We start from the raw sequence: 15,508 nt of genomic DNA on the forward strand, positions 1-15,508 counted from the left end.
TTTATGAAGGTATGGACCATTTTTGAGGGATCATCAGTTAACAAATTGTAGCATCGAGTTGTCCAGGCAAAATTGGACATCCCCTTTATCTTTTAAATTAGCCAGGGGCAGTGAAAAAAATATTTAAAAAATGCATACTCATCTGTCACCAATGCTCCAGTGTCCTCCCAATGTGTCCTGGTTGTTCTGCTCCAGCGGCTTCTCCCAGGTCTCTTTGTGGATTCTGCAGGAGACGGCTGATTGGCTTCAGTAGTCGTGTGTCCACTGAGGCTAATCAGCATCTCAACAGGCCTCAGGAAGAGACCTGTGATGTAACACGTAGTGACATTGTATGCCCTTTGATGATTGGCCTCAGCGCACACATGACTGCTGAGGCCAGACAGTGGCTTCAGCAGAACTCCAGAAGAGATCCGTTGAGCAGAAGGAACAGAATGCACCAGGAAGACACCAGAGCATCAGGGACAGGGGAGTATGAAATTTTTTTTATTTTTTTCACTGCCCCTGACAGATTTAAAAGTTAAAGTGGTTGTCCATTTTCCCTGGACAACCCCTTTAAGGTTTTATTATTATTGACATTTAAAATGTTAAAGTCATTTGTTGTTGACTTTTGAATGTCATTCCGAATCACTGAAATTTTGTCCTTGAAATAATAGGGACATTTTTCACAGAGTTATAAGTATTTGGTGCAGGAATCATGACACATTTGGAAAGAAAATATATAATAAATCTGCCATTCTCAGATATTTTTGATTCAGATAATCAAGTTGAAAGGAAATATCAGGTAAAGATTGGCCCCCTACCTTGTGTTTGCCAATAAGGCCCATATTGCTTGAGCAAATGTATAATGTAAATGATGCTTACATTGCAGGTCTTTGCCTTTGTTCTAGGGTCAATGAGACTGAGAAAGAATCTGGAATATATCCAACAGTACATCCCACCCCCACACCTCTCTAATATTATCTCAGATCAGAACATAATTTGTGCCAAACCCATAGCATCACTGCAACAATCCTGCCCTCTCCATGGAAAGTCCTGATCTATCTGTTCAGACTGCAGCCAGCTCCTACCATCATAAGGAGAACATACTGCCTACTTGACGTTATCTTCAATCAAGTCATAGCCAGCAGTGCAGAAAAGGAGAGGTGTAAGATGACATATCTCTGCACCACTTCTTTCATTAATGCTAGCATTAGCATTCACTTGGATGTCTTGTAAATATGCTTACTTTGAAAAAATCTACAATTTGTGTGTTCAACTCCTATGTGGGGTCCATGGTAAAACGGCACGGATGGCACATGAAGGGTATTTGTATGCCTCCATGCAGGGTCAGACTGGGATGTCTAGGGCCCACCAGTGGAATTGTTTCTAGGGGCCCACCGCCAGGACCCTGCAGATCAGCGGTACCGAGACAGGGCGGTTAAAGGTAATAACATGTTGGGAACCATGCTACTCACGCACTATACCATGCGCACTACATATACCTACTGCTACAGCCTGTATGGCAAGTGAACAGCATGGCTCCTAGAAATGTTACCATTACCCGTAGCTGAAGTGTCCTGGAAAAGCTGATCTGCAGAGGTCCTGGCTGTTGTATCATCGCAGATGTAATATTGATGGCCTATCCTAAGGACAGACCATCAATATTAGAAAGATGGATACATCCTTTAAAGTGGTTGTCCAGGAATTGGAGCAACTCATGTGGTGGGAGGGAGGTGTAAAATAAAAAAACAAATAAATAAAAAAAGAATACTCATCTGTCCTTAGCGGTTAAATGGTTTTGCGGCGGAGAGCATAAAACGCACACCGCCACACCCGGTCTGACAGCTTTCTGTCTTCTACATGCAGAAGACGGAAAGCTGAGAACGGACTGCCGAACGCTAGTGTGAACCTAGCGTCAGCCTAAAGCCCCATGTAGCAAGACAAAGCAAAAAGCGCTGCGGGAAAAACCCCGGCGGCAACACATCAGTTTTTCCTGCAGCGCTTATTGCAGAAACTCCGCAGAGGTTTCCTCTGAGGACTTTGTTTCCTTTAGGGTAAGTTCACGCAGGGATTTTTGGTCAGGATTTTGAGGCCGTATCTGCCTCAAAATCCTGACCAAAAAGATGGCTCCCATTGAAATCAATGGGAGCCGGTCAGTCCTTTTTTTTCCGGGAGCCGGTTTGTTCCAGCTCCCAGAAAAAGAAGCGAGGTGCTCATTCTTCAGGTCGTTTCGCCTCGCGATTCAGCCTGAAGACACTCCCTCCTCCCATCTAGGCCCATTTATTGGGCCTAATCTGGAGCAGAGTGCGTGACTGGATGCCGGTGCATCCAGTCGCGGCTACCCGATTTTTGGTCCGGAACCTGAGGCGGCCTCTGCCTCAGGTTCCGGACCAAAAAACCCCGTGTGAACTTAGCCTTATACCTATAGTGAAACTGCAGGTGTTTCTGTAGATATAAGTGACATGCTGCAATTTCCAAAACCGCAACAGTTTTGGAAATTGCAGTGTGTCCGCCGTGTGTGTTTTTCTGCAATGTGTGGATGGGATTGCACTCACTATACCTACACACTCAGGCCTGGTTCACATCTGCGTTCAGTAATCCATTCGGGGAGTCCGCATGGGGACCCTCCCAAACAGACTACCGAACGCATTAGCAAGTGGTATGCAGTTTAAGCACACATAGACTATAATGGGGTCCATGTGCTTTCCGTGCGGTGTCTGCATACAACATGCGGACAGAAAAGTACTTTACAATCTACTTTCCTGTCCACATGACTCATGCGGAAAGCACACGGACCCCATTATAGTCTATGCGGTCCGCGTACTTTCACTGCACACCGCTTGCTAATGCGTTTGGTAATCCGTTCGGGGGGGAGGGGGTTCCCATGCAGACTCCCCAAACAGATCACCGATCGCAGATGTGAACCAGGCCTTAAACATATACCATATATACTCACACATATACAATACAATATACATATACAATGCTATAGCACATATATATTTATATACATTCATATACCATATAAGTCATATATATACTTGTATGAATACTATATATACACACACACACATATATACATACACATTATTATAGCATACAGTATATACTCACACATACCTGTATACAAACATACAGTACTCACACAGTATACAAGACACATACTTTACACAAATGTACATATATACATATTAAACATACAGATTTTACAAAGAGTTTACTCACCTATTCCAGCAGCAGTCGGCTCCCTGTCCTCCCCATACGCTGCGATGTAACAGGACTCAGTGTGAGGAGGAGGGGGGAGGGGGAGGAAGTGCGTGCGTGTGTGCAGCAGGGGAGATCTCACAGGACAGCAGCTGCAGGTAAGTGAAGGGAGAAGCCATTAGCTGATGCTGAAGAAAGACACGTTGTCCTCCGATGTGTACTTTTTCAGCATCAGCTAATGGGGGCCCCTGTGTGAGGAGGCAGATGCATTGGCCACGTGCCCGGTTGGGGCCCCTGGCCATCCCGATCGGGCCCCGACCAATGCATCTGCATTGGTAAAAATCAAAACTTTAAGTCAGGGCTCGGGGGCCCACGGGGGGATTCCCCGGTACACCGGTGGGCCAGTCCGAGCCTGCCTCCATGGTCACATTGATTTGCTTTAGTGAGCCCAGGCCTCATATAGACAGGAATAGCTTGCATTCCCATACACAGGCTTGTGATAATACACAAATATGTGTATATGGGGCCATAGAGTATAATTGGACAGTATGCTATCCTTGCACATGGTTAGCACACTGACCAAGCACGTGTTCATGAGCATGAAACCTAATATGAACGACACAAGGTAAGTAGGACCCAAAGACAAAAAACTAAGTAGACATGTATATTTTGAAATTAAACTGGAAACAGATTTCAACAGGACAGCTGGAATCAAACAAACAAGGGACAAAAACCTTGGAAAAAAGAACTGGAATTAAACAACATTGCACTAAGAACACTAACTTAGGCTGGACAAGAGTCTGAAGGTATGATGAAAGCTACATATCATATATTACCACTACGGTTGAGCGATTGGGATCGCAAAAGATCAGATTCTGATCGGCGACCGAGTAAATTTCACGATCATAATCGGAATTCCGACCTGATCTTTTCCAGCGGGATCGAGGTCGGAGATTATTTCAATATCGGCTCAACCCTCAAGTGACTTTTCCCATAGAGAAGCATTGACTAGGGTTGAGGATCGGGATCGGAAAAGATTGGATCAAGCAAATTTCACTATCGGGATCGGCTGGAAAATGATTGGAAATCGGATTTTGAAATCGATTCTGAAATCTCAAGATCGGCTCAACCCTAATTACCACCAGCACAGACTGCAAGAAAGCCTGCAGTTTTACAAGACATCTAACCGCTCAAGTAAGTTTCTGAATTTGAGGCAGAGATCAGTGATCATACATCCCATTGTAGAAGATTGGAAACAGGTGATTTGGGGTGATTAGAAAAAAGAAACAAATGGGTCTGGAAGAAACAAGGGAAAAGAGGGCTAATGGATTGAGAAACTTTCAAGTTTGGTGGAGGAAGCCTGGTGATATGGAGCTGTTTCACAGCCAAGTCTGTTGGATACTTGATCAGAATCGATGGTGGTCTCAATGCTGAGCTATGTGTGAGTATCCTATAAGACAATATACTTTGTACACTCAAGTACTATGGGTATGAAAAGGACAACATGGTGTTCCAGCAGGGCAATAACTCAAAGCATATGTTGAGATTTGCAAAGAAATCTTTTAATGACAATGAAGTAGAGGGGCTCGATTGGTCCCCACAGTCCCTAGACCTCAACCCAATCAGACACTGGTGTAGAGTTATCCAATATGCACCAACATTGGGAACATGTAGAAGACATCTGAGATCAGGTTTGGGTCAAGACATCCTTGATCTCATTGCCCAGAAGGATTTAGGTAGTACTGAAAGCCAAAGATGGATTTATAAAAAAAAAAAATTAAAGTTAACATTGAGGTTTTTAGGAGCAAAACAGTAATAATGCAGTTACATGGCAAGAATTTGCATAACTAGTCATATGCTATATAGTTGCAAGTTGAATTTATGTATGAGATAAATGATTGTTTATAAAATGTTGGTGGCCTCAAGTTGAAGCTGTTAGTGGATGGTAAGATATGGAGCCTGAAAGTCACAAGTTCTAAACATTGTTACGCTTTTGCTCACTAGTGTATGATCCCAGGTTACAATGGTTTCAAATTACAATAGTTGTCCTGGAACCAATTAATATTATAAATTAAGGGACTTCTGTAAGGAGTTTTCTGAGACCTCCAGGTAAGAGTAGCTCAGATAACTGGCACACAAGACAACAGTGAGAAGTGGCACTGGAGTAGGGCCATCTGATTCTCTGGACTTCTAAGAGTAGTGGGCATGCTCTAATGCCCTAGTATGGCCCTAAGACTAAGTGATCTCATGTCCTCTTGTAAGATCCACCAAGCTGTATCAGACCCTGAGTAAACACCTTTTCCAGTTATGAAGCAATATGTTATTGCAATAATAGAATGAGGTTCATTCTAACCAGAAATAAATCTTTTCCATGCTGAGGTACCAGCAAAATTGAAAAAAGGCTTTTAAAACATGTTCTAGTCTTGTGGTTGGCCCCAAAGAAGCTATTTTATGCCATGACTGTACTCCCTTAGTATGCCCATATGGGTTTAAAGGACCACTGGAGTGAAACTTTTGGAATTAGCATATAGGTTATTGTTGGTATACTTGAAAATCTTTTATGACTATGTCAAAATATAAATCCTAATATAAATTGTCCAGTATCCATAAAAAAATCCTAAACTGCTTTTGTAAACTTGATTTATAACATTTGAAGCCAACAGCAATATTTGATTTGGGGCCGGCCATGACCATATACTGCAGAGAGTAAGGCCATGAAGGGAAATGGAGTGTCTAGTGTTTACGGTGATACATTTCTGGTTGTGTGCAGCCACCACTAGATGGAGCCAAGGAGCTTGGTCCATAACGGGAAGTATATGGTATAAAGACACACATTCCTCCTTAGTGCTTGAGCATAGTGAGGAAGAGTTTGGTACAGTGGAACGCTCACACCTAGCTACACCAATCATTGTCTATGGGGTTGACAGACTGCTAAGTAGTGTACTCAGTAACCTCCACATGTGTGACTATGGCTTCATTTAAATGCCTCCTCCATATGCTTATGCAGTGGGGAGAAATGGGGCCTAGCATCCTGTTCTAATGTTTGGTGGAGGTCCCAGCATTCAGACATTTATCATCATTCCTGTGATAAATGTCCTTTGTGGGACAACACCTGTAACACTTTTGGGCAAATGTACTTATCCTATCTAAGGTTTAGACTAGATATCTATTCTTGAGAAACCACATTGAATTGACGTTGCAAAAAAGTGTCTAAAACTCAGCCCAGCAGAGTATGTAAGCCATGGGCAAATAAAGCCAGAATTCTGGAACATCTGGCTTAGTAAATATACTATGTCTGTTCAGGAACAGCTGCAAAACCTGTAAAGCAGACATTCTCTTAAAGATTGCTATAATATTGGGCTTACATCTCTGGCCCTCTATCTGTTTCAGCATAGGAACGGCAGAATAAAATGCAAGCTGGAGACAGATCTGTTATATAATGGACACCAATGGAGCCCAACAGATGCCATTGACATAGGATCCAGCAGGTTTCCATCAAGGAGTCCATCATTTTACTGGATAAACTAGCACAGTATGCTGCACTGCTTTGTCCAGTAGTTTTGACTCTTAATGGAGATACGGATGTGAACATATCCTTACACCGCTGACACAGGAGCCACTTGAGGAGGCATTTCATTACTTTATTTCTTCTTTGCTTTATTATAAGAAGAAGACTCCAATGTAAACAGGTTGGTCCCGTTGATAGGTGTACAGAATCATATTCATATTGGTTCACCAAGTTTACACTTTAACATCACTATTAAACTTACTTTGAGAGTAATATTTCCATCGAGGGCTCAACCCTCAGCTTCATTGCTGACACTAGTTTGAGCTTGAACTTTAAAAAGAAACTGTATTTCCTTTCCACATAATCTACAACCTTGTGTTCTCCGTCATGTCATGCTGTTAACAGGCCACAGAAGAACCTTCTGCACAGGATTGTTTCTCATAATTGAACCATTTTATGATTATTGACATTATTCCCAAAGCGCACATTCAATGTAATGCACTTACTAACATTTTGCATCGGCACATAAGCTTTTTAAAGTCATTCAACTTCAGTTTCTTGATGGTACATTGCTTATTTATTTTATTTTGTATGCTTATATAGCACCAACATGTTCCACAGCGCTTTACAGATGTTGTCATCACTCTCTGTCCCAAATAGGGATCACAATTTGCTTAACAATTTAAGTCATATACAGTGGATGACTTATTCCGATATCCATGCTCCTTGTGAAAATCTGAATATGTTACATAAGACCAGGCCCCCACGTGGCCCTGGATACCAAAAACTGCTGCAGTGGACAGGGGGCATGTGCAGTCTCTTACTATTCAAGCAGTCACGTAACTAAAGTCTTATGGATCCTGGTGCAATCTTTTGTTCGGGGCCCCCTACCTCATCCTTACAGCAAATTCTTGATAGTGATAGTTACAGATGCTAAGGTGTTTAATGAACCTTAGTGTGGTTAGGGTGATCTGTGGGTCTCCTTGGCTTATGGGCCAGATGGAAGCTGCAATCTTAATACTGATGCCATTGCTTATAGCCCCTTAAGGCTCCTGGGCACTGATGCGATTGCACCCTCTACTCCCCCTCAAACTACACCCCTGTATTGAAGTAATAGGAGGGGCGCAGCCATCCTGTGTGCTGCATAGTTGTGGTTCCAGGTAACAGCAGATCTTGCAGCTATTCCAATAATAGGAGCAGCGCTGCACACAATGCACGTCCACTAGCAGCTTCTGACACCCACAGGCTGCTGCAACTACTGATTTGCGTCGGACCCCACAGATCACATACAGATTACCTATCATGTCACTAAAATCTGGGACTGTCCAGCTGAATCCAGAATGGGTGATATGCTTTAACTCCAGCACCATAGAGCAAGATGACTTTGACTACCTGGGAAGTGAGTGAGGATTTAGGTGTGTATGTATGGGGGCTAGAAAACACATGAAAATTGTTCCACTCTTAAGAGTCCCATAAACCTACCCATGTTCATCTTTATAAGAGCTCCTGAAGCAAAGATGTGAAACTGTCTTATACCTAATGCAGGACCTGAGTCAGTGGAGGCTAACACACAAATTCTCCCTTTGCTGTTGTATGAATCCCTGTGGCTTGCATTGTTCCCCACAGGCCCTGCACTTGGCATGAAGTATACCAGCTTTGCCCAGGGTGTTCATAAAACCTCAGATAGCATTTTCTAGGTATCTTAATTGAACGTGAAATTCATTGTCACCTCACACCAGATAAATGAAAGCTGAGTGACAGAGAGAAATGAGCAAAAGCGGCTGTTCTGCATTTAGAGTATCAGCTGAGGGTTCTCCATAGGTCACATTCTTTTGCACTGCCATCTTGGGTTAGCTAATATGTTCCTGCTGTATGTATGAATGCACTTCAAAACCTGAGAACTGATTGTAGTGATGTCAAGAAGAAATTCAGGAAGTGCATTTAGGCACCTCAAGGAGGATGAATGTGTCTCCTTTTTATTCCAAGACTCTGTTAGGTTAAGTAGTTTAGGAATGACTCTACAGTAGAAGGATTGCACCTATAAAGCCCAGAATGTCCTGAACTTCAAACGTTTAGTATAATAAATATGAGTGTCCACCAGAGCACCCATCAAGCATCGATATCTCCCAACCTTGTAACCTCCCGTCTTTCTTATGTCCTACACCTCATGTTACTGATAACATATACCAGATGCCTTCAAGCAATTCCCTGAACCCCTATGCTGACTGCCAGTACTTCATGAGAGAATGAGAAAATCATGAAGCAGGATTTGGATACCAATCTCGTTCCGTACAACCTGCTGGTGATCACATTACTGGTTTCAGTGTTGTGCTAAATGAACTCAAACGTGACAGGAGCATGTAGAAGATAAACTTTGTGAAGGATACAATTATACAAGGTCAGGGATCCATTTATTAAATTCGGGAAGTATGTGAGAGAGAATCACAGCGGTTTGCATGTCATGAATTCAGTTGGCCTGCACAACAATTCAGTCATGACTTTCCCAGTAGGAGCTGCAGACGTGTGTCATAACCGTTCGTATGATCCCTATGTCTGCAGGAATCATATATAATACTCAACAAAAAGCTTATAACACTCATGGGACTATAATATAATATCTCCATAAATGTCTACCCTCGTACGTGGGTTCTCGGTGCAGACAACCACCACTGATCTCATTGTCTGTGTTAGTATTTGTCATTGTTAGGACAAGGACATCTATACCACGTGTGGGAACTGAAATGAGAGTTCATCATGTGAATATCAGTTCTCCGGATTATTGTCTAAGTTGTTTACACACTGTTGTCAACTAACCTTGACTTGGGATCTGAGCTGTGCTACACACCAGTATTATGCAATATGCAGTGTTGTACTAATAAGGGTCACAGTAGTCAGAGGACCCCACACCATACTGAGAATTACTGCACTCTTTAAACTAGTGCTTTCTTACACAACATGACCACTGAGTATGGAAGTGTGTGCATCTTGGTTCCTCCTTCACTGTATGGAGTGGTGGAGACAGGCAAAGAGGCAACCATATGCACAAATTGCCGTACATCCTAGTTGTGTTGGGTATGCTGCACAGAGATACATGAAGGGGGAATAATAGGGGGGCAGTATTACTTGTGGGTGGCACAGTGGGAGTACAAATCTCTGTAGGGGGCACGATTGGATGTGGGACACCATTGCCTTTTGTGTGTTAGTACAAAGAAAGCACTATGAATTGTGAGAGGCACAAAAGGGGTACTATTTCTTGGAGGAAGCATCATCAGTGGTTACTAGGGATAATAGAGATGGTGACACTAAGCCAGGGATTCCAATTTCCCTCTTCATCACACTCTTCACCAAGGGTCCTGAGCTGGTAGACAGAAGTTGCAGATGCCACCTATCTGCTTCCTAAAGCCCCTTCCCATTCAGTAATGCAATAGTACATCAAGGCTGAATGTAATGCTCAGCAATGTACTGTTGTATCACAGTGATGCCACTGGTTTGGGAGCCTTAGGGCTCACTTGAATGGGTTTGCAGAGGTGACCGACCGTGTGCGTCTTCTGCCTGTCCGCGGGGAAAACATTTTTACAATATGCAAATGAGCTCTTATGAGCAACAAGGGCATTACCACTGCTAGGAAGAGTTAAAATGCAACAACCTTGTTTTTCCATAGAGTTCATTTGCATATTGACAAAAATGGTTATTTCTCAGTAATGGAGGCCAGGGAGAAAGTAACGTTTTATTCGAGTGAACCTAGCCTATCTATCTGCAGTGCTGGGTTGACATACTGGATTCTGATGAAATGCTCCCTTTATAGTCTCACATCTGTAGGTGAAGACACTTATTGATTATTTTAAACTGGTATTAAGGTCAAAACCTGGTGTGGATCATACAGGGTGAGAACCTATAAAAGACACATGGTACTTCTCCCAACCTTTCAATCCACTCCTAGTTTTGGCTTGAAAACAGCGCAGCAGCAAAGCTTAAGACCAGGACAAATTAACCATTGCAGTTCTGCAGCAGAGTGTAGAGTACAAAAAATAAACCAAAGTACACATGAATTTGGGGGTGTATGTAACACATATTGAGGAAAGAATAGGCTATCAGTTTCCAGCACATTTGTATCTACTCAGATCACTTACCTAGGTTACCTGAAGATACAGATTTCGATTGCTGATCCCTATTTCTCAGGGCATTCTGGGTATAGGTGAGTTATATTCCGAATAGTTAAAGTAGAAACATTTCTAATAAATAAGTTGTAATTGACACCCATGAATGAAGGCTTTTTACTTTATTAAACCTAGGCTGGTGTTGGCGCCACGCAACAGATGAAATATACATAGAAAGTAGTGTTAAATCAATATATAAAAAGTGATGGGACATACATGTTTAGCGTTAGTGCCAGGCCCGGCAACATAATTGTTGGGAAATTATGACCTGTATTATCCTGCAATAAATTAACCTGGCTGGGCTGGAGCAGGTCCAGTAAATGATGACATTGTGCCAGCAAAAGCTTCTGCTGAGGATTCTGAACGTGCACACGTTTGCTGCAATACCCACATTACCTGCATGTTGAAGATGCTTCCTATGTAACTCTAGATGACACATCTGAACATGTTGGGAACATAAATTAAGAATTGATTTGTTCTTTCCTCAACTTCTTTCCACATTATAAGATTTATCGGTGACATCACACACCCTGCTGAGGTGTGTTCAAGAAACATATGAATTCCATAGAGGCCTGCCTTTAGGGGAAAGGAGTACCAATTGTACTGCCAATCATATAGGAAAGGTAAGCCAACAGGTCAATGATTTGGGAGTATTTTTAGGACACCATAGGCTGATTTGGACTAGGTGGGGTTGACAAGTTACCTAAGGATGAGAGCACACACTAGGTTTTTTAGGAGTGGATTCAATCCAGGAGTGGATTGAGATAAAGGGAGAAGCACCATGTGTCCTCGGGCCGGCCATAAATACTCAGCCGCAAATCTCCCTCACTCCCCGGTGATAAGGTATTTATTTGCTACCTGTTTGTTTCAGTGGATAATTCACATTGAGTTCTTGACCTCACTTTGTTTTTTACTCTCCATTCAGTGGCTTAACTAAAGGGGTCAAAGTGTTTACACTTGCAACCATTCCCTTAAGCCAAGTGGCCCACAGGACCCCTCGGAACACTGCTGCTAACTTAAACTGGGTTCACATTAGTGTCGGTGTCGACAGCTAGTGTCCAATGCTAATGTCTGCGCAAGATATTAGCATCGGACACTAGCTGTGTCCATTACAATTTGCATTATTTTAAATGGGACATCATATAGTGTCCTTTAGTGTCCGTGGGTGTCCTTAAGTGTCCGTTTACAAAGATGTCCGATTTTTCAAGCGGACACCTAAATCCTACATGGACACAGCTAGTGTCCAATGCTAAAATCTTCCGCGGACATTATCATCGGACACTAGCTGTCGGACACCGACGCTAGTGTGAATGCCCACTTATATATCAAATTCGAAATCAACCGCCTCCCTACACAGCTCCTTATCTTTTACTCTAAAAACCAAGGGCACCTGAGAATAGGAAGGGGGAGGTGGACTAATACCTGTGAGGGAAGGGGATTATGGGCAAACTATAAGCTGTGGCAGGGCACTATTACCTGTATGTGGGGGGACTGTTAATTGTGAGGGGACACTATTACCTATGTGTGGGGGCACAGGAGGGCAGTATTTGGGTGACAACAACAGGGTGGACATTATTAACTTGAAAGGGACACAAAGGGGCACAGTTACCATGATGAAATTTCACACTAGTGCTGGGAGGCTATAATAAAGCTCCTATCTCCTCCTGTTACTTTGCTTGGATCTACATTTTCTTTTTGTTCCTGGCCTCTTTTTGCATCAATTCTTATCTTGCAAACATTGACGCAATGATCGTGGCCGCCAGGCCCCTTTCCAATAGATAGCAGGTCAGGGGAGTTGACTGAAAATAATAAATACATATACTCACCTCTCCTGGGCTCAGCGTTCTCTCCAGCACTCTTCTGTTATGTGACTGATTAGATCCCAGCGGTCACATGGGGTGGTGAAATGACCACTGAGGCCCAATCACAGGCCTCAGCAGTGACATTTGAAGAGGGCCAAAGACACTAAAGAGAGCAAGATGGAGCAAGAATGTCCAGGAAAGGTGAGGCAAGGTGAGTATGAGTGTTTGTCATTTTTAATCACCTTCCCTGGGCGTCTGATTATTATGCTTAAACGGGTTTTATTAAGGATTTTTCAAGAAAATAATACAACACAAGTAAAAAGAAGATAAGTAGAGCATCAATGAAAAAGCATATAAATCAGTAAGCTGGGAGGCCAAAAAAAAAAACCCCCGCACATAAACAACAAAAATAAAATAGCTCAACGAGGAGAAGAAAAGGGAATAAAGGAGGGACAAGAAACAAACAAACAAACATAAGACAAAGACGGAGAGACCACAAACAGAACCAGAAGGAAAGCGGAGGAAAGTGAAAGCCAGAAAGAAAAAGGGGAAGAAAACAGACGGCCATGTTACACTCAAGCAAAGGCAGTAGAAAAAGCAGAAGATTCCCGGAACATAATCCAAGGACGCCATCGAAGCTCAAACTTGGAGTAAGCGGGAGAATCCTCCGCCACCAAGGTCTCCATCCTCTGTATAAGGAGGAACTCCTGGAGGAACTCAAGCAGGGAGGGTGGAGTGGAGCTGCGCCAGTGTCTTGGAATAACAGTCCTGGCGGCCGTAAGAAAATGTCTCAGGAGGTCCTCCTTAATTGCCGACAGCTTGCCAGGGATGACTGACAGAAGCGCCAGCTGAGGAGAAACAGTCACAGATCGCCCACTGACCGTGGAATACAATGAAAACACCGCGTCCCAGAAAGGTCGCAGAACATCACAATCCCACCAAATATGTAGCATAGTACCCCTAGCAGAACCACAGCGCCAACATAAGTCTGAAACTGCAGGAAAAATCCTATGAAGAAGCACTGGACACCTATACCACCGGGACAGTATCTTGAAATTTCTCTCCTGAGCACCACACGGCAGGGCCATCTTATGAGAAAGCAGGAAGGATCTGTCCCAATCCGCAGATGACAGACCTACAGGAAGATCAGAATTCCAGGCAGCAACATAGGAGGGGAGTTCCGCAGTGACATCCGAAAGGAGAACGTCATACAACAGCAAAAGAGCGCGAGGGGGGGAGGACCGTCGCCCAACAAGGGATTCTAAAGCTAAGGCCGGAGGAGAGAGGTGAGAAGTAAGCGAGAACCGCGTCAAAAAGGACTGAAGTTGGGCATACTCCAACCACGAGAGACGTAAGTCAGGGTGAGAGCTACATAACTGGGCAAAAGGAAGGAGCGGGGAGCGTCTGATTATTATACTCTGGGGTCTGAGGAGGCCCCAGAGTATAATAATAGTACTGAAGCAGAGTGGGTCTGTTGGGAGCCTATAATACTGTGTGGGGGCCACTGTAGAGCATAGAATACTGAGTGGGCCCCACTGTGGAGCATATAATACTGGGTGGGGGCCACTGTGGATCAAATAATACTGGGTGGGGCCCACTGTAGAGCATATAATACTGGGTGCGGCCCAATGTGGAGCATATAATACTAGGTGGTGGCCACTGTGGCGCATATAATACTGAGTGAGGCCCACTGTGAAGCATATAATGTTAGGTGGGGCCCACTGTGGGGAGCATATAATAATGGATGGAGGCCACTGTGGCACATATAATACTGGGTGGGGCCCACTGTGGAGCATATAATACTGGGTGGGGTCCACTGTAGAGCATATAATACTGGGTGGGGTCTACTGTAGAGCATATAATACTGGGTGAGGCCCACTGTGGGTAACATATAATACTGGGTAGGGGCCACTTTAGAGCATTTTATACTGTGTGGGGGAGCACTGTGGCGCATATAATGTTGCATGGGGGCCACTGTGGAGCATATAATGCTGTGTGGGGACAACTGTCGAGCATATAATACTATCTGGAGGCCACTGTCGAGCAAATTATACTGTGTGAGGCCCCATAACCATCTCTATCAAGAATTTCCTGTAGGGGGGGATAGGAGGCCATGGAAGAAAGTTTGCATCGGGGCCCACAAGTCTTTAGTTACACCACTGCTTGCAGACCAACTCCAGGCTAGCCCTTGCACTACTGCTGCCAAACCAAGACTTTGAGATTGCAATCGTGGGATACTCCACAGCTGGGCCACTTTAACCATAGGGCAGACAGTGAACTTGCAATGAGCTCTATGGCAGCATTGGTCCATATGACACAGATAAAGTTGAACACAATAGTTAAGCACAGTTCAGCTCCATACTCCTCAATTTAGGCCTCAACTAGTCGTGTCTTTTTGGTCAGAAAGGTGTATTGAGCATCTAGCCACAGACAGCAGTAGAGCCAAAGTCTGGAAGCAGGACTGTAGGACCAGGACTAGTTGACTATGGTTATTTTCTTTTTCATGTATTATATTGTCTGATGAGCTAATGGGGGACATCTCAAATGTGTGAAGGGCAAATGGGGGATCATCTTAATGTGTCACTGGCAACTGGGGGACATCTTAATGTGAGATAGGCCACAGGGGAATATTAATGTGTCACTGGCAACTGGGGGACATCTTAATGCGTGATAGGCCACAGGGGAATATTTTAAAGTGTGATTGGCCACTAAAATGATATAGTGATGTGTGATGGGCCACTGAAATGTTTTTTTTCATATGTGATGGGCCACCAAGAGGACATTTTGATGAATGATGGGCCACTGAAGGGATTTTTTTAATATGTTATAGGTCATTTTTATGTTATATGGGGCCATTG

The sequence above is a fragment of the Leptodactylus fuscus genome, chromosome 6 (assembly GCF_031893055.1).
Source record: "Leptodactylus fuscus isolate aLepFus1 chromosome 6, aLepFus1.hap2, whole genome shotgun sequence".
Lineage (NCBI taxonomy): Eukaryota > Metazoa > Chordata > Amphibia > Anura > Leptodactylidae > Leptodactylus > Leptodactylus fuscus.